At 42.4% G+C, this 18,523-nt stretch overlaps 1 protein-coding gene across 1 annotated transcript in view; it reads right to left on the bottom strand.

Annotated features, from left to right (window-relative positions):
- plppr1 (phospholipid phosphatase related 1) overlaps nucleotides 1-17,457 on the bottom strand; it is a 119,810-nt gene extending 102,353 nt beyond the window's left edge. Inside the window, exon 1 of the mRNA XM_049559923.1 lies at nucleotides 17,259-17,457. The gene's annotated coding sequence lies outside the window, so the exon portion shown is untranslated. The remainder of the gene's footprint in view (nucleotides 1-17,258) is intronic.
- Between the last annotated feature and the right edge of the window lie 1,066 nt (nucleotides 17,458-18,523).

Below are 18,523 nucleotides of genomic sequence, written 5' to 3'. Positions count from 1 at the left end.
TGAAGAAGTAGAGAGGAGGAGGAGAAGGAAAGATGGATTGAAGGTGACAGAAGAGAGGAGAGTTGGGAGTGAGGAAAGAAAGGACAGTCTCTTAAGGTATTACTGTATAATATTTGACAGTATCTCATAGCACTATCTGATATAGTGCATACAATTTGATCAAGAGCTTCAAAACTAAAAATTGGTCTATATGGTCTCGGGCTGTTTTTATGTTTCGGGTTGGGCCTCTTTGTTCCAGTAAAAGGAACAGTTTGATGGAATATGCAGTTTTAGCTCTCTTGCCAAGGGTTTAATGAGACATTGATACCACTCTCTTGTTTGTCTGATCAGTGTTGAGCTGGTGCCAGGAGGTGCTTAGCTTGGCATAAAGACTGGAACAACCCATCGTACGTTTCTGCAAACCACAGATATGTAACATTTGTACATTGTTATGGTGCATATAAAACATGCAACTTTTTCTGTAACGCATCTGTGGTTTGCAGAAACATACAATGCCAACAATTTCTTTTGGCAAGTGGACTGATTGGAAACAGGAAAACAGGTAGACTGGCTCTGTTCAAAGGTAATACAGTCTGCCCACCAGCACCTCTAAAGTTCATTAAAGCCCTGTTTCCACTGAGCAATACAGTACACTACAGTTCAGTTTGCTTTTTTCCGTTTCCACTGTGAAAAGTTGTGGATGGTACCGATGGAACCGTTCCATACCGTCCCCATTTTTGGTCCCCCCTCTGTTGGGGTACCAAGCACACAGATCTGGTGCTAAAAGGTGGAGCTGTGAACACTGCAGTCCGTTGATTATATTCTAATCCTCACTCTGAGAAAAAAAAGCATCGTGGAGTGTAGTTCCTGTGGGCTACGGCAACACTAAACCCCTGAGCTTGCCAGAGAAGGACTCAATGCAAAAACCCGCTATTTTTAAATATCCCATGGAGAGAGACTCTCACTGCAGGTTGTTTCATTTTGTTGTGAAGATGTTGGTGTGCAGCCTCGTTCTGTGGATGATTAACAAGGTGCAGACTTCCATCTGTATCACCGCTGAAGAGCCAGGAAATACAGTGAGTGACAACAACCCCATGTAAGAGTACTGTTTGCGGTGGAAACACCAGGGTCTAGGTACCATGTCTGAAGGGTTACTTTTGGTTCCAAAGGTACCATACTGAAAGTGTTAGGTGGAAACGGGGCTTAATTAACTTGATATATCTTGTTTGTTAAAGCAGCTGTGCAGAACTTTACGTTGTCATTGATTATAGCAGCCTCTTTGGTTGAAGCGGTATGACACCCACAGCCTGGTATCGTAAAATTCCGACTGCAGCCGGCATCCGGCTTCATTTGTAAAATTCCGGCTGCAGCCGGCAATTACCGCATGCATTTGTTTTGGAGAGCGAGAGGAAAATCATAAATGTTCTGGTGTAGCTCTGAATTTCTTATAAACTGAGGACAACTGCCTGCTGTATATTTGTGTTCATGGTCACAGTCACAGATAATTTTGTGGCGTTTGTTGTAACGTTACTAGACAAAAGCAGTTCACATCAGCTAACGTTACATTTCGCTTGCTTATAACTTCCATGTCGTCATATAATGAAGTGAAACAACGTCTAATAAGTTGCAGTATATTCTCTAAATAAAAACAAAAATTACATACCTGTCGATTAGGAAAAGGGCCAACTCAGGATCAGTTTTAATACCTTTAGAATCTCTCAGCTCTCTCCACTTGGTGAATGCCCGACCGAGGTTTACACGCATTTGGGCTCGAGCCCTATCACTGTCCCGTTTAGCCTTCTTCTGTTCTTTTTCTTTTAGATGGTGCTCCTTCTTTATCCGCCATGACATCGAAAGTACAACCAAGTCCTTAAAGATACATCTGGTAAAACTGTTATGTGTTCAGCAATGCCCGTTGCGTACCGCTTACTCGAGGAACACTCTCTGTAAACACGGCTCCTTCTTCTTCTGTGGTTTAATGGCTGCGGGCCGCTGCAGGCGTGCAGACTTACTTCTGCCTCCGGGTGCCGTATTCTTGTTTGCTGACTTCCACTGTGTCTGACCCGACCGAGGCTACGCTAAATAGCCACATAGAGAAAGGCTTTTTGTCGCTGTTGGGTTCAAATAAATATGCGGATCTTCAAGGGGGGGTGATACGATCTAGGGACAGTTTTATTGATGGTAAAAAGTTCTGCACAGCTGCTTTAAATCTGTAGAAAATGGAGGGTTGTGTGAGTATCTTTCTTTGCTGGGAGCAGTGATTTCCTGGCAACTTTACAGTATTGACAAGACTCCAAGAAGTCACTGCATCTGGCAAAGTAAAGTTGTCTTCTCATATAAGTCTCAGCAAGAAGCGCATAAGCATATATCCCAAAATGTTGAAGTATTCCTTGTGGTATACCTCCATCTTTGGGACACATGGTAAAAAGAAGAAAAAGGTGTTAAACACTAAATGGTCTTGGACTTTCAACCGAATATTCATTCACTAAAAAGGGGCACTATGCCACTTCATTGCCCCCTAATCTCGTCCCCTCTATTGGCCCTGCAGGACAGATGCTGGTGCTGACCTACTCTTTCTGACTCCAACTCCCAGACCCACACAGCGGCTGTCTGGCTTAATATGTGGCGCACCGTTGTGTGAACCGACACTAATGCTGACATGAGGCTTTAACAGGATCACAGGGCGAGAAGGGGGTGGGTCGTGGCTGGGGAGTGAAAGGGCGCAGAGGGCAGGATTGATGTGCGAGAGGGGGCGATAGGGGAGAAGGAGATGTTTAAATGAGTGGGGAAAAAATCAGAGAGGTGGGGTTAAAGGGGGGTGAAGGGCAGAAATTTGGCGCATTTGAAGGAAGAAAGAGGTGAGGGAGAGGGAGCAGGATGATTGGGGAAACAGACTGGGGACTTTCGGGGAGGTTGTGGGCTTAAGGAAGAGAGAGAAAAGGGGGTGCAGGGAGGATTAGTGAGGCAAGACAAAAGCCCAAAGCTGCAGAGAGAGCAGGCGCTTTTCATCCGCATCAGCCATAAATCATCACACCCATTCTGTGGTATTTTTCTGTCCTGTTTCATTCTGTGTGTATCTGTGTGATCATAAACACAGCTGGTGGAAAAACCTCCCTGTTGTTGTTGCCTCTGTTTCTACATCTCTCTTCATCTGTCAGTTTCTTTCCATTTCTGCGGCTGGTTCGATGCATCGCCATTTCTCAGCTTCTCGCCCCGTTTCTCTCGTGTTCTCCATCTCTTTCTGCGTGGATCCATTTGAAGACAGTGGAGGGGGATTTCCCCAGAGAAATCCCACAAGAAGGAAGCCCTCCAGAGTGCTGCCATAAAGAAGCTTTCTTCTTTTCTTGCAACATATGACACAAATAAAATCACACTAAAAGTTTGGCTTCAGAGCAGTGTTAGTGTAAGCCTAACTTTTCAAACAGTTCCTACACAAGCACGGGGGTGGACCGCTATTAAATCTAACATTTCAAAAGTCTCCTTTAAACTGTCCACTGGTTGCTACACTTGAACTACTAAACTATGGGCTGGATCCAGACGAATATGCAGTCCAGATTAAAGCTTCTGTTCTGGCACTTCTTGTGGAAGGTGTTAAGTGGGACGGGGCTTTTCGCTATCCTTTAAAACAAAAGAAAACCGCATCATGAATGCCAGTTTTTAGTGCTGATGCCACATTTAATCAACTCATTTGGTTGGAGATTTAGAAAATAACAAATAATTCACGCTGAAAATAAACAGAAACAGGAGCCCAGTCTCATTCAATCGCGGGTGTTATACAATTTCGTCACAATGAGTGTAAAGCTTGACAGAAACACAGTGGCCCAGTTTCCATCTCCATCAGAATGAGGATGCTGCACATTAGAAGCCAACGATGCAAACAGATGCTGATGCTTAAGTCAGATTGGGCTTTCCTCCAAGTCCCCAGGAATAGCCAGGCATTGATGCAAATTTTAAACAGTGGCCAAATGTGGAATTACAACCTCCAGGTCCGTCACAGGAAGCCATTAGGCCCAAAGAGACTTTTTTCCTTGGACTTGCATTGTGAGAGACATCTGTTAATCAGTGGATACATTTTTTTGAGCATCACAGCTGCATCAGGATTTGATCCATTTAGTCCAATAACGTTTCAAAATTCTAGACAAGCCGCACGATTAAATTATTTTTAACCCCATTCAAGATAATGGAGAGCTAAACTGGCAGAAGTTAGCTATTTGGCTACACTTGGCCACCATAAGTCCGAAGTGCGCTTGCTCTATAGACCCCACAAGGCAGCTGATCCAGGTAACTGAGCTTTTTTAGCTACATGTGCAACTTCCATAGGAATGAGCATTAGAGAGGCTTGTAGTCATGGTCTATGAGATAAGTGAGCTTAAATATTGCATGACTGGGGCTTCTTTTCTCTGCAAGGTCACAGGCACAAAGATGGTCCGAGCCAACAGAGTTGGGTTTCTGCTGAATCCAGAACTTTGTACTGGCTTTCTGACCAGTGACACCATCAATCTCCACTTTCTCACCTGGAATGCCTACCTGGACATCTGTGACATCTGGTGAAGTGCAGCTTGTGGCTCATGCTGTTCTTGAGGGACTTACAGTGGTGACTGCTCAACATGTCTTGGACTGTGGTGATGTCAGTGGGAGAGACAGCTCCTCAGAGCTCCAATGCTTTGTCCAGTTTTCTTAATATGTCCATGCTTTCCTCATATGAACTTTTGAGACAATTTATTGTGGCTAATATTTACATTTACTGTTAGGTGGCGACTTCTAGTGGCCATAGTAATTCTTACAGGAACAAAGAAGGAAGTCATGTGACCTCGTATAAAGACCAACAAAGTCCGTGTATGGGGTCAAACAAACACAGGACTTCCAGTGTGTTATGTTTAGGTACAATACGAGAAGCTACGCATGTACAAACATGAAGTAACATGAAGCTGCGTAACAAACCTACTTATTTTAACCCAAGCCATGATCTTTTCCTAAACCTAACCAAGTAATTATTTTGCCCAAACCCAAGGATGGATAGTAATGAAGCAGATTTACTCAAGTACTGTACTTGAGTACAGCTTTTGAGTATCTGTACTTTACTTGAGTATTTTTATATATATATATTTTTAATGCAGTTCTGTGTATGGTTGGAAGTGGAGTTCACGTACCTCTACCTCGCACATGTGCTACTCTGATTAGACAGCTAATCGGTAGAGACTGCATCAGCAGGCAGTTGTATTTGGTTATGCAGTGTCACTATGGCAACAGCAGCAGATGGAGATGAAGATTCCCCATCAGATTACCCATAGCTATACCTCAAGTCCATGTTGGAAGTTTTGTTTTTAATATTTGCTCTGCTTACCGCACACAAACTTTGTCGCAGCCTAAAAGAATTTGCCAATCAAGCTTTTAAAGCTTGTAGAGGTATGTAAACACATTAATATTTTAAATAAAGTAATTTGTGCTTGTAGTTGTTGCAGTTTTTGTGCTATGTTTGGTCAAATAACTGTTGATGGATTTGCCTGCGAAGTTGTAGTACACTGTTAGAAATGTTTTTACTGAGCGTTTTCAGTTGTACTATGGATTCACATAGGACTTGGTGGAGGGGGTGTGGTTCTAGCTGTTTTACAGTAATACTGTGTAGTAGCTGACTTAACTTTGCATCCAGATTATTGCTTAGTTCTACAAGCAAGTCAGTGCATTCAGTGGGTTTGTTTAGAGTCATGAGGTTCTGTCAGTGTATTGTAACAATAAACAATGTATTGAGATTTTTTTTTCCTACTTAAGTATTTTTAAAAGCTTTAACTCAAGTAATGATTTGTCTCAGCAATTTCCACTGGTATTGGATTAATATTTGACCAGGAGCATCTATCCTTTGACTCAAGTAATAGAGTTTTGTACTTTGTGTCCACCTCTGCCTAAACAAAACTGCAGGGTTAATAGTCAGTTATGTGATTTTGGAGGTCACTATGACAACCCTTCCTGTGTCTCTACTCTTTCCTGGCCTGATAGGTTTATGGACATGTTAATCCTCTGCCATCGATACAGGTGCTTATTTAGGAAATACTCCTGTGGGTCACATTGGAAGGTCACAAACAAGTTACAGGGGTAAAAGGCAAATTAAAAGTAATAGATGGCTCCTGCTTACTAAAAAAAAGTCCACAGAGCCTTGATCTGCTGCAGAGCTAAACCTCGCTCACTCTGAGTCTGTGAGCAGTGAAGATGCTCAGACGTCACTACTTGAAGAGAACAATTTGAACTGAATGGGAGCAGATGTTCTCTGAGAAGCCTGGGAAGCATGAATGGGGTTATGATGTCACTGGAAGAGTACTTTAAATGGTTGCCATGGCAATACCAATTAAGTTGCGCACTTTGAGTTCTAAAGAAAGCAATTGACACACACACACACACACACAAAAAAAAAATTTGAGGACCAAATTCATTCCCTAAATTATTCCTCTGTTACATTCAAGCGCTTGCCAAATGAGTTTAAACACAATGGTAATGAAGCATTTCACCGTCAGGGAAGGCTCTCTGTTTCTCAACAACCTTGAGTTTTTGTGTCTAATGCATAGACTGTATATAAAGATGGACAATACCTCTATACTTCCACCCACTGTACATAAATGAAGCTACAATATCCTGGATCATGAACGTTCATGGGCATTCATGGATCATGATCTAAGGGTCTAAGGGTGCTTTCAGACCTCGAGTTGTCTTGCTTTGGTCTGAATCAGGGACTAATTTTGTTACAAAGTTGTATAATTGCCTAGAGTTGGTTCGTGTTCTCACGGCAGCATTTACAAGCGGACCAGATCAAACGCCTTGTGTGAGAAAGCTGCTCTTGATTGGTCAGAATTTCCATGCTGGAAAATTCCAAAACACTGAAGAAGAGTACACTTGCAAGATAAATGTGACACTTTCTAATGTCACAATGGAGGGACAACTACGCAGGTTGATTGTAGCGCTGCTCATTGTGGACTATATTGCTGTCATTGTTCATTTTAGTCAAAGCATACAGTTTGAAAACGAGGCGCGGCTCCAACTAGAAAACAATGTTTTGATGCATTGGATGTGCTGAATGTGCATATTAAGGCAGTACAGGAGGAGGTGCACATTAATAATCCTCCAGGACTGTAACATGCTCATGTTCAACCCAAACAATGTGTCATGTGACTGCAGTTGGTTCAGATCCAGGGTGGAACACATTCTCACCACAAATGAACCACACCAGAGTTCATTTGTAACCGCACAGAGACCACCTCTTCAAGAAGGTCTCGGCCTGGTTGGTTTGGTGCACACCTGAGTGCGATTGCTGTGTTCACACGTGCCTAAACAAACTGCACTTTGGGGGCAAATGAACTTGAGTTCAATTGAACTGAATCTAGCATGGAGGGGGTGGGGCTTATGACCTATATTGCAGCCAGCCAGCAGGGGGCATTTGGGATGTTTTGGCTTCAGTTTTGTGGCGCTATCACGTCCTCCATCTTTCTGTACAGGTGTACACGGGTGAGAAATTACAATACTTTGTTTTACTTTTGTTGTTTTTTTTTTCTTTATAGAATTGCTTTTCGTTTTGTTTTATCAATGCTTCACCTGCATCTGAGTGACTCTGATGTTTTCTTGTGATACTATGGACAGATGTTGACAGTTTCAAATAAAGATTAAAAAAACTGGTAGTGGCAGGTGCTCAACTAGTCGAGCAGGCGCCCAGCGTACCCAGCATACAAAGGCTGTGTTTTTGCCACAGCGGCTGCGGGTTCAATTCTAACCCACAACCCTTTGCTGCATGCCATCCCCCCTCTCTCTCCCCCCCATTCACACTGTATCTGTCCTGTAAAATAAAGGAAAAAAGCCCCAAAAATATCTTTAAGAAAAAGGCAGTGGGGGTAGATCATAGTGACAGAGCAGCAGCTAGGAGTATGGCGGAACGTTTGACAGAAAATCCGAAGTGGATGCTCCAGATAAAAAGAAACTGTTTTCAGAGGAGGGATTTAAGTACAAAAAAGACGCTATGGGGGCGGAGGAGATGTGTCAAGCTCACCTGCAGGCGTACATCGTAAGCACACATCAACAGTGTCTGTGTAATTACTTTCACTGCCAGAGGGGGGAGACAAAAGTTCCGCACTCCAGCTTTAACCTAACCTCCGGCGAGCTAATCATGATTCTAATCTCAGCCGTAAACCCGCAGTCTGACCCAAAAAAAACCTCCCTAAAATGTGAGGCGCTGCAGGATGTCCTCAAAATGCACATTTTTCCCTCCTGTTCGGGCACTGTCCTCATAAGTATGGAAATAAACACACACATTCTGACATACACAAACATGCATAAATACACACGCTGTCACACACTTTAGTGCAATTTCATACACAGGCCTTAGGGCGCTCTCTCAGGAACTCTGCACCGTGTGGTCTGACCTAAACGATGACAAGGATTACACACACACACATATATACAAACTGTATACACACACACACACATGGTGCATACACACAAAGGTGAGCTGACTGCCTATTTGTGTGATTAAATCAGCGTTGTGAGGTGGAGGAGGCAGCATTCATCTCCATTAGAGACTCAGAGGGCTGAAAGCTCATGGAAGCACTGTGACTCAACACACACATACACACACACACACACACACACACACACAACAGTGAGGACACAGAGAAGCAAACACATTAGTAATGGAGTTTGCTCAGGGCGCTGAAGTGTCCAAAAGAGAAATACAAAAATGTGACTATCTCCAAATACCCAAATACTCCATGTTTTGTGGAGTCCGTTTGATTAAATTCTGCATCATAAGTGCACACAATAGACACGAGTCCCACACAGAGGATCTGGACTGAGATAAGAACCATCCTCCACACCAAGTATGCTATTTATTGCCGGCCAGAGAAGAAATGCGTTGCCCATGAGGATAAATAATGTAGACTTACATCTGCAGGAGATAAATAATACAACATGCAATCTTTTGTTTCCTCCTCTCCTCCCTCTTTAAGCATCTACAACCTTTCCTTGCCTTCCTCGTCTCTCATGTTTTGTCACCTCTCCTCCCCTCACAGATTCTCACAGGTCAGTGAACACAGCACAAGTACAAATGTGATGCAAATGTAACAGCCACCCGTCTGTGCATAAATATCCTGCATGCTGCAAGATTCATGTGTCACAGAATAGAATAGAATAGAATAGAATAGAATAGAATAGAATAGATTTTCAGCCTGTATCCCAGCAGCTGTGATGCTGATCCACCCTGCAAAGGTCACCAATGTCTCACTAAAACAATTTTGTCATCGTAAATGCAGTGAACTGATATGAACATGTGTGATTGCAGCAGTAAATTATTTTTTTTCTCTCGTGCACACACTGATGTGATGCTGCTAACATCATAAATGTCAACACTGAGGTAATTACATTACCAGAATGACAGAGGGGTGTAACATAATATGCATGGCTTGACATCGCTATTCTGTTGGTGCCACTGAAATGACTCCACCAACAGACATTAAGCTCTGCAACATCTTGCAAGATTTAAAGGGGCTTTACAGGAAATCCAGAGCGTATGAGGTGGCTGAGCTGGTGGCTAGTAGCTAACAGTGCTGACCGAGCTGGTGGTGTTAACCAGGGGGGAACCGGAGGGTGGGTGCTACATTTTAAAGACGCTGTAAATGACTTCACTAGCAAGGACCACGCCACAACAATATGTCTTTTAACAGTTTTATTGTAATTCAGGAAGTGTTAGTTGTTGAGGAATGGTGAATGGATGTAGGTGGGGGGTTGAAGGTGGAAGAGGGATGTCTTCTGTTAGGTTGGTCTGGGAGGATGTACTGGAGATCGGGCAGAGGGAGACTCAAGCCTTTTTTACATGGCTACCAATACAAATAAAAACAGATTTTTATTCATCCCGTACGAAAAAAATTCTGGGTTTACATGATCAGTTGTGAAAACGATATCCCTGTTTACACGAAAACGCAAAAACGGCAGCTTTTTGCTACAATTAGCATGCCAGGCCAGTAGGTGGCGATACGCCATATGTCAAACACCATAGAGGAATGTTCTGCGCATGCACAGTGATTTGTTTTCCTCTTGGCGCTAGTGATAAAAACAGGTCTGATCCAAAACCGTTGTTTCTGGTGGACCTTAAACCGCGGACGCTGTGGACCAAGTAATATTGGACACAGCATTCGTCTTTGTGCGCTGATATAGCGGTGATGTTGATGCAGCAGTGCTAAGTTTATTTGTAAGCTCGTAAGTAGTCCCAAAAGTGCTAACAAAACGTAACCAAAATCTCTGTCTATCCTGTGAACACGTCTCCATGGAAGCGGATATTTCTAAAAACTGTCACTTTGGAAGCCGATTTTGAAAATCTCTGTTTTCGTCGAGAAAAATGCTGGTTATGTGTAAATGATAGGTGCAAACGCAAAGATAAATACCCGTTGTCAGAAATATACGAAACCGTAATAACTGACCCTCAGTGTGGGGGTTCCATCTCAGACATTTTTCCCACCTGAGCTGATTACAGGTCCTCCAGATGGCACCTAGAATGAGACATGGGAGAGGTATGCACCAGATTGAATAAAGAAAGATGAGGGTGGCAGGTAATCAGGGGCGTGGTTGAGGTGTGGTAAGTTAACAAATTAATTTCGTTTCAAAAGGTACACTAAGGTCTATGAAGAAGGTTGAAGCTCAGGTTAAAATTACTTCCTGTCAGCCTTTATTTTGGTGGTCTTCTTTGATCCTAAGGGGCTTTTATTTTGACACCGTCTCCTGGCGAAAACAGGATACAGATGCAGAAAAGTTTGAGAACAAAGGAGGGAAGACGAGCAGCTTTGCTCTGCAATATCATGCTGCTGTTTCTTGTATAGTTAAGCGCCCGGCTGGAATGGGAACAAGGTACAGTGTCATTTAATGTTTTGTGATTTCTGTGTGGTGATATGTATTTTAATCGACTTGACAATAAACAAGTGTTTAAGTTCAAATGTTTCGCTGTTGTGGCAGCTGCGGGCTTAATCAAACATCATAACCTCACTGTAAAACTGAGCTTCTTGTGTGTTTAAAGGTTGAAATTGTTTGTATTTGATATGGTATTTGTGGATTATGATTTTGTGCACTTAGGTAAGGGCTTATTTTATTCATTTGTATGCTTTGTAGTTCTTACGGTGTTTTAACAAAATATGGTGCTGACTGGAGAAAGGTGTTTTAAAGGAAAGAAGTGTTTCAGAAGAAAAGCTAAGGATGGCGTTCAGATGACTTTCTGATATCACTGATTACCACTGTATGAAAGCAGTGCAAAGCCGCGGCATTGAGCTAGCCAGTAGGATACACACATGCACTAACAAGCACCACAACAGACCACAGGAAAGCTCTGATTACAACACACAGCAAGGTAGCATGACTTCATTCTCTGCTTATGGCATTACTCCACTATAATATCACATATCAGATAGTGGTTGGCTGCTGTATTAATTCTCTGAATGTCGCCTACAAGCGTCCACCCAAGAATGGACACAAACAATATTTAGGCCCAATCAGCAAACTGAGTACAACGTTGTGACTCACTGTCTCTCAAAACCCAGTGAACAACTTTTTAAAAAAAACTATTTAAACAAACTGTTTAAGATGGAAAATAAAGCACGACTCAGCAGTTGCATCGCCTACAGAACTCAGATTTACTCTGAGATGATTTCAGCAGATAGTTCATGGGACATTTTTGGTGCAGCATCGTAAAGTGGTGACTTTGATGACAGACTTTTATCTGGTATTATAACTGGCATTGTGCTTTATGGAATGTGTATACCTGACTCATCATATTAGGATTTTATTTGCCTCCTTTATGTCAACAAAAACTTCCTGCTTGAGTTCATAATGGTTGAACTTTTCCCAGCTTGCAGCCACGCTCACAATGTGACAACAACAACAGCAGAACAACAGAAACCACTCAACAATGCAGGAGTATAAGGACCCTAAAATATACCATGTTAAAAAGGCTTGGGTCCTCAATTGTGTTGTATTATTATCTCTGCAACACACTGTCTGAAAACACTTTATCGTGACTGTGACGTCATTATGCATCAAGACAAATATGACATCACGCTGCCTTCTCTGCTTTGTCTGCATCCTTTAAACACGCTAACAGTCTTATTCATGAATTAGGATGACTAAATTTGACTCAGTGACTTGCTGTGATATCATCATGCTCTGGTGTCAGTCTCCATGTTAGTGATTGCTACACACACTTTGACACTAATCTATTTTAAAAACATAAAAAGCCTTCCATTTAATGGCTCGATAATGATCTGTCAAAGTAGCATAATTCAATGAGAATAAAGCAGGCAAAGATGCAGCCAAGGTAATGTTCTGCCAAGCTCTCTCTGAAATCTCTTTGTTTTTGCAGTCCTTTGAAGATGAGCCGTACAGCAGCAGGATGGTGTTCTGCGTTAATTACAGCCTCCTGCGAGTCCTTGTTGTATGCCACTCTTCCCACAGCAACCGCTGACAACTTCCCATACTTGTAATGGGTTTTAGAAATTATTAGAAACCTTACTCTGCAGCACGGAGACTTGCCCGAGAGTCACTTTTGCAAAATGACAGAAGGCCAGGGGCCGCTTTAAACAAGTACATAAGTAAATTGCCTGATTTCAACATTTCTGTTTGCTGTCCTTACTCAGTTTTGATCCAGTTGCAGCAGCCCTGCACAGGTTCCAGTCAACATTTGTATATGGGCCCCATGTGGTTGGTAAATGAGCTGAAAAATGGGCCCTATTTGGGATTCTCCATGGGTCCCACAATGGCCCCATGCCAATTGCCCACATAGGTGGGTTTACCCAAGTGGGCCCCACATGAGTTATGCTACCGAGGTACCAAGTGGGTTCAGGCCCAAAATGGGCATCTTATCTTGAGTCCACTTGGGTAAAACCACCAAAGCAAACCACCAAAACCCAACTGGCATGGGGCCATTATGGACTATTCCATATAGGGCCCATTTTTCAGCTCATTTACTACGCATTTAGGCCTCACATGCAAATGTTGGCTAGGATGTGTATGAAGGGGCACTTCTAGGACTTGGGGTCATTCAAGGCTCAGCCTAGACCTCTGTTGAGGTTGTGCAGAATCTTATTCTTATAAACAAGCACTTGCACTTTGGCATTCAACGGACAAAAGGTCCCAGCGTGAATCAAATTTATTTTCATTACAGCCTAGAAAATGGTCGGCACGCCACCTGACACCTTATCACGGACCAGATGTGTCCCATGGGCCATAAGTTGAGTATCACTGCTCTACAGGGAACAAAGAATTGTTTTGCACTTCCTGTCCAACTACTATCAAACATGCCATCACATTAACAATCTAGTGTGTAGACCTTTGTGGTATCTAACATTGAGGTTGCAGAAGTAGAACTTCTACTGTTTGAGAACATTACGGTGCGTGGCCTGCTCCGTATGTAGATGCAAACAGCTCACTAATAAAAACATATACCAATGAAAACAGTTTACAGTTGTAAATATTATATACCATTTCTGCCAATAGATGCCCCTAAATCCTACACACTGGACCTTTAAATGCATGATATGGCTGCAACATGTTGGGGCACTGCTGCGCAACGTATCTGTCCAAAATCATTCACTCATTCATTATTTCCAATTGTCTATATAGGGACTTGTATGTAGAGCACTATATAGTGAGCTGCAACATGAAAGAACACTGTCAGACATTACTCAGGTCATTTTCGTTGCTGTTGCACAATTAAAACATGTTACATCAACGTCGGCTGGTGAACCATCTTTGTTGGTGAACCAACAAATATCGACACGCATATTTGTGATTAAAACATGAAATTATACTCAGTGTATTTTCCCAAAATTAATAAATAGCATTACAAAGTACTTTGTGGCCATTTGTGTTGTGAGATGCATTGCTCTGCTCACATTAAACATAATAATAACGTTACACTCACAGAAAGACAAGAGGAGACAGCAGCGACTGCAACCTGTCCTACTAGCATAAATCATTTTCTGATTAACCTTTGTTGTGCTGATGTAATAACTTGTGAATTTAATGTAAAACGTTATGCATTACGTCACAAATCAGAGCTAGTAGCAACCCAGCTTGCTAACATTAGCTAGCATTATTAGCCCTACTCTGTACAGTAGCCGTTCAGCACCAGAGAAGATCGATTGCTGATTTATTTTTTCTTCAGGGACCATTGACTACACATTAAATTGACAGCTCATTACATGTCAAAGAAAAACTGGAAAACAAACTTGAACATGCCATTATAAGTTGAACATACACAGCAGGCTGTCCTTCCGTTGCTGTGGCGCTGTGCATTATGGGATATATTGCTTGGAGAGTGACCATCGGCTGTACACTACTTTTCATGGTGCATTGTGGGATACTTTAAGTCCACTATATAGGAATAATAATACATTCGGGCAGCACTACAAAATGGCGGACTCGCTAAATAGTGGACTATGTAGTGAGTAGTGAGTGATTTCAGACACAGTCATAATGACTTGGTGGTTTCCTGATGATCTCACAGTGGTTATACAGAGGAGCACAGCTCTACAAAAATCTGAGTTAATAAGCTTTTTGCTCGACGACCTTAACGCAAACATTATATCCCAGTGACATCAAAACCTTCTGAGGCCAAATAATTACAAACGCTATAAATATTCATGAAAAGGTATTGAAATGAATAACAAAGAGTATTAAATATTTAAGCCGAAAATAAGCGATCTTATTTAAAGGACATTTGAAGTGAGGCAGGCAGGAAAACAAAGACATTTTCCTTGTCTGTGAAGATTTATGACAACAAGAGAAAGGGAGTGGGAGGTGCAGCCTAAATTAAGGAGAGAGAATCTAAGAAGAAAGAAGAGAGGATGAAAAAAAAACTAGATATGAAGGCAGGGGGATCCAGAGACTGAAAAAAAAGGATTATGCAGGCAGCAAAGCAGCAGTATTATGAAACCGTATTTTTGCAGCTGTGGCCTTGGGCAGTGACGTGAATCTATTAGGTCTAACACACGAGTCTGGTCAGCCAACTGGAGAGCACACACAAAGACAGCAGAGAAAGACAGAGTTATATACACATGTGCATTAGGAGCAACCTCCCAAACAAACCTGTGTAAATCCCATCACCATCACATACATCAAAGCTGCAGCCATACCACCGCTTCCTTTCTTGCAATCACTTTCCTTTAATGCATTTTCTTTTTTAGTAGAACAAACATGAAAGTCACCAGGGACTCAAGCATTTACCCCGGAGGTTTTCTATAACATTTAGTTTAACCTTTCTTTATGGCGGGTGTGTGGACTGTTTACCCTTGCTGGGGCTATAAACACACACACACACACACACACACACACAAATTGCCTGAGAGGAAGCCAGCATAATAACATTCCTCTGCTGTCGCACACACACAACCACCAATGTAAATCAAGAAGATAATGCAGACGTGCATGTTAGCTTACCGTTGCCAGCTTGCAACTCCATAACTGTTTAGGATGAATGTGTTAAAGACAGGTTGGAGATTGAAACATCACAGGCCAGTTATTGCTCCCATGTTTGTAAAGGATTTGTATAGCAGGCCTAAAGTGCCACGTGACCTGCAGTTCTGAGGTGTCATTTATAAAACAGGACAGTAGGATCCATACTAAAAATGGCGTGCGCTAAAAAATATTCGACAATTTCTACCATCAGGCTTCCAACTCACCATCTGGGTCGCCAATTTCCTGTCTCCAAAATGTTGGTAAGCATGATCCAAGTTTTTCCTATCAAGTTTTCATAGATTACAACTTTTGCATGAGAAATGGCGTCTGCCTCTTTCAGGCCTTGTTTTGTGTGTACACAATGCTAATAAATGAGAGACTTGATCTGCAGTTCCCTGAACTAGATTCAAACATCGGGATATTCAAGAGTTCTCTCAGTGAACATGTCCCCACCTGGTTATGGGCTCTCTGCCTCAGCTAGGTTGTCTCGTTATCTCACTAAGCAGCCAAACAGGATAATGTAGGATTAAAATAAAAATTGGATCTTACACTTGTCCTCAACATACTTATAATACTAATACTGACTCGTTCTACACCACCAAAAAAAACCCAATGCTGCCTCTTAATTTTCTTGTCAAAATATGGATCATCAACAGGTGCACCTTTTCAGTCTTTCAGTTATATAGCTGAGCATCTGACTACCTATGCTCCCAGTCATGACGTGAGATCTTCAAGCCTACGCTCGCTAGTCATCCCTACATCATGGTTGGTTACTAAAAGTGACCGGGCTTTTGCCATCAAGGCCCCGAGGCTCTGGCATTCTCTACCGGAGGAGAGCATGCTGGCTAGCACGTTACCTGTTTTTAAATCATTGCTTCAAACATATTTTTATAGGAAAGCTTTCCCTTTTAATGCCTGCTTTGTACTTCCTTTTGTTCTATTTTTGCCTCTGTACGCTCTTTTTTTCCCAGCTTTTAACATTTGTTTGAAAATGTTTTAAAAATATTTGTAAGCTTGTTTAGCTAAGTGCTAAACAAATACATTTATTATATTTATTTTATTATATTATTTCAGTCCTCTAGCATGACAGTCTTGTAACCTATCATCTTTCGTCTGATGACAATAAAGCCTCAGGGGGCAATGGTGAATATTTCGGAAGATCCGGTGTACCCAGTGGATATCCAGGCCAAAATCCCTCTTCCACACACCACTCATTGCATCAACAGTTTGATTAGCAACTCGATACAGGTCTAGCCTACATTTTGGATAATGTCTATCAATGGATATCTACATTTGAATGCAAATACATTTGAAAAAAAAAGCTAAACTGACATCAGATGTCATTTTAACTGACAGTAAAAATATTCATCTTTTGTAACTCTGCCCACATTATCTCTGGAAACTGTATGTGCACTATGTGAGTATGCTTGACAGGAATAGTAACATAAACTCGGGGGGGGGCGGGGCTTCGCAGACAGTCTGTTGCTAGGTCTGGCTGAATTAATGAGCTTGGATACAGTTCACCACCATGATCCAACATACATCACTTGGCTGCAAAGACAGGCCAGTAGCTCTTCACCATTGAGGGGAAAGTCTGCAAAACTGTATCATTTTTCACTTGTCAGAGATTTTTTTTACCTAAATATGTGATATTTTCAGGTAGATTAGCAACATGCGCATGTAAGTGGACGCTGTCCAATGTTACAGTTGAAGCACACGAGAGTCTAAATTGTGAAAACATGAGCTACAGTTGTAACAAGACTGAAAAATCAGCCTAATGTATGAAACATAATGATGTTATTCAAACTTACCAAATCTAGCAGTTGGTGCATTCATGTCCTTCCGTGCCAACAAGCCTGTTGGCAAGTGCTTATGAGGACCCTTCTGGACATTATCCACTTTCTCTTTCTGTCACAGTCCCACGACATGCCCAGACCCTAACTTTAACCTAGGCCTGTTTCCTCAACCCTAAAACCAAGTCTTAACCCTCAAATATCTCTTTGCTTTCCAAAAATGTGCTTACTCCCAAGAAACCCACAGAGATACGGGTACAGTATCATACACACACACACACACACACACACACACACACACACACACACACAGACTAGACTGCATTGGTCAAAGTATTCACAAGCTCTCCCCCTCTCGTTAAGTATCCTGCTGAGTCCAGCTATTTTCTCTTCCACAGCACTATTTTAATATCGTCCCATTATTACACACACACACACACACACACACACACACACACATACCTGTGCCCAGGAGAATTACGAGTTGTTAATTGTAATATTGATGTTGTAGTTGTGGCTGGGCTGCACGTTTCACCACACCAATCACATCTCTTATTTGATAAACACCACAACAGCTCTACTGATGCAGAGGAGCCCTACAACGTTATGTGTGTGTGTGTGTGTGTGTGTGTGTGTGTGTGTGTGTGTGTGTGTGTGTGTGTGTGTGTGTTTGTGAGATTTATGCTTGCTTTGTCTTCATGTGAATATATTTTGTGTGTGTGTGTGTGTGTGTGTGTGTGTGTGTGTGCAGGCATGCAGTGGTGTGCTGCTCTCCATTTTAATGGCAATTCCAACAGAGCCTTTCCCATCTCCCCGTCGCCATGGCAACCGAGCGGGTAAGCGGCCACGTTTGTCTCGGGGGCCCTGGCCTTCTTTTGCGTGCCACAGCTGCGCGCACACACACACACACAGTCCGCACATGCACACACAGTCCGCACATGCACACATACCGGGGGCGCACACATACACACCCAGATGGGATGTATAATTATAAATACATTAAACCCACAATACAAACATTTACTACTCAGTGCACACACACACACACACACACACACACACACACACACATTGCTACATTCTGTACACAGCACCAGCCCGCCACCCTTTGAACACAGGGTTCTCCCCAAAATCATTCCCACACACCTCCCCCTCCTCCAAACCAGTGTTTGGGATTTCCCAGTTAAATGCTATAAGGGCTTTCCCAACTGTCCCTCCCACAGACGTAGATTTCAGGCCCGAAGCAGGGGACATGTCTCCCTCAGTATTTAGAACATGTTCAT

The sequence above is a fragment of the Epinephelus fuscoguttatus genome, linkage group LG18 (genome assembly GCF_011397635.1).
Source record: "Epinephelus fuscoguttatus linkage group LG18, E.fuscoguttatus.final_Chr_v1".
Classification (NCBI taxonomy): domain Eukaryota; kingdom Metazoa; phylum Chordata; class Actinopteri; order Perciformes; family Serranidae; genus Epinephelus; species Epinephelus fuscoguttatus.
The sequence above is the reverse complement of the archived record's forward strand: the minus strand, read 5'-3'. Positions and strand labels throughout refer to the sequence as shown.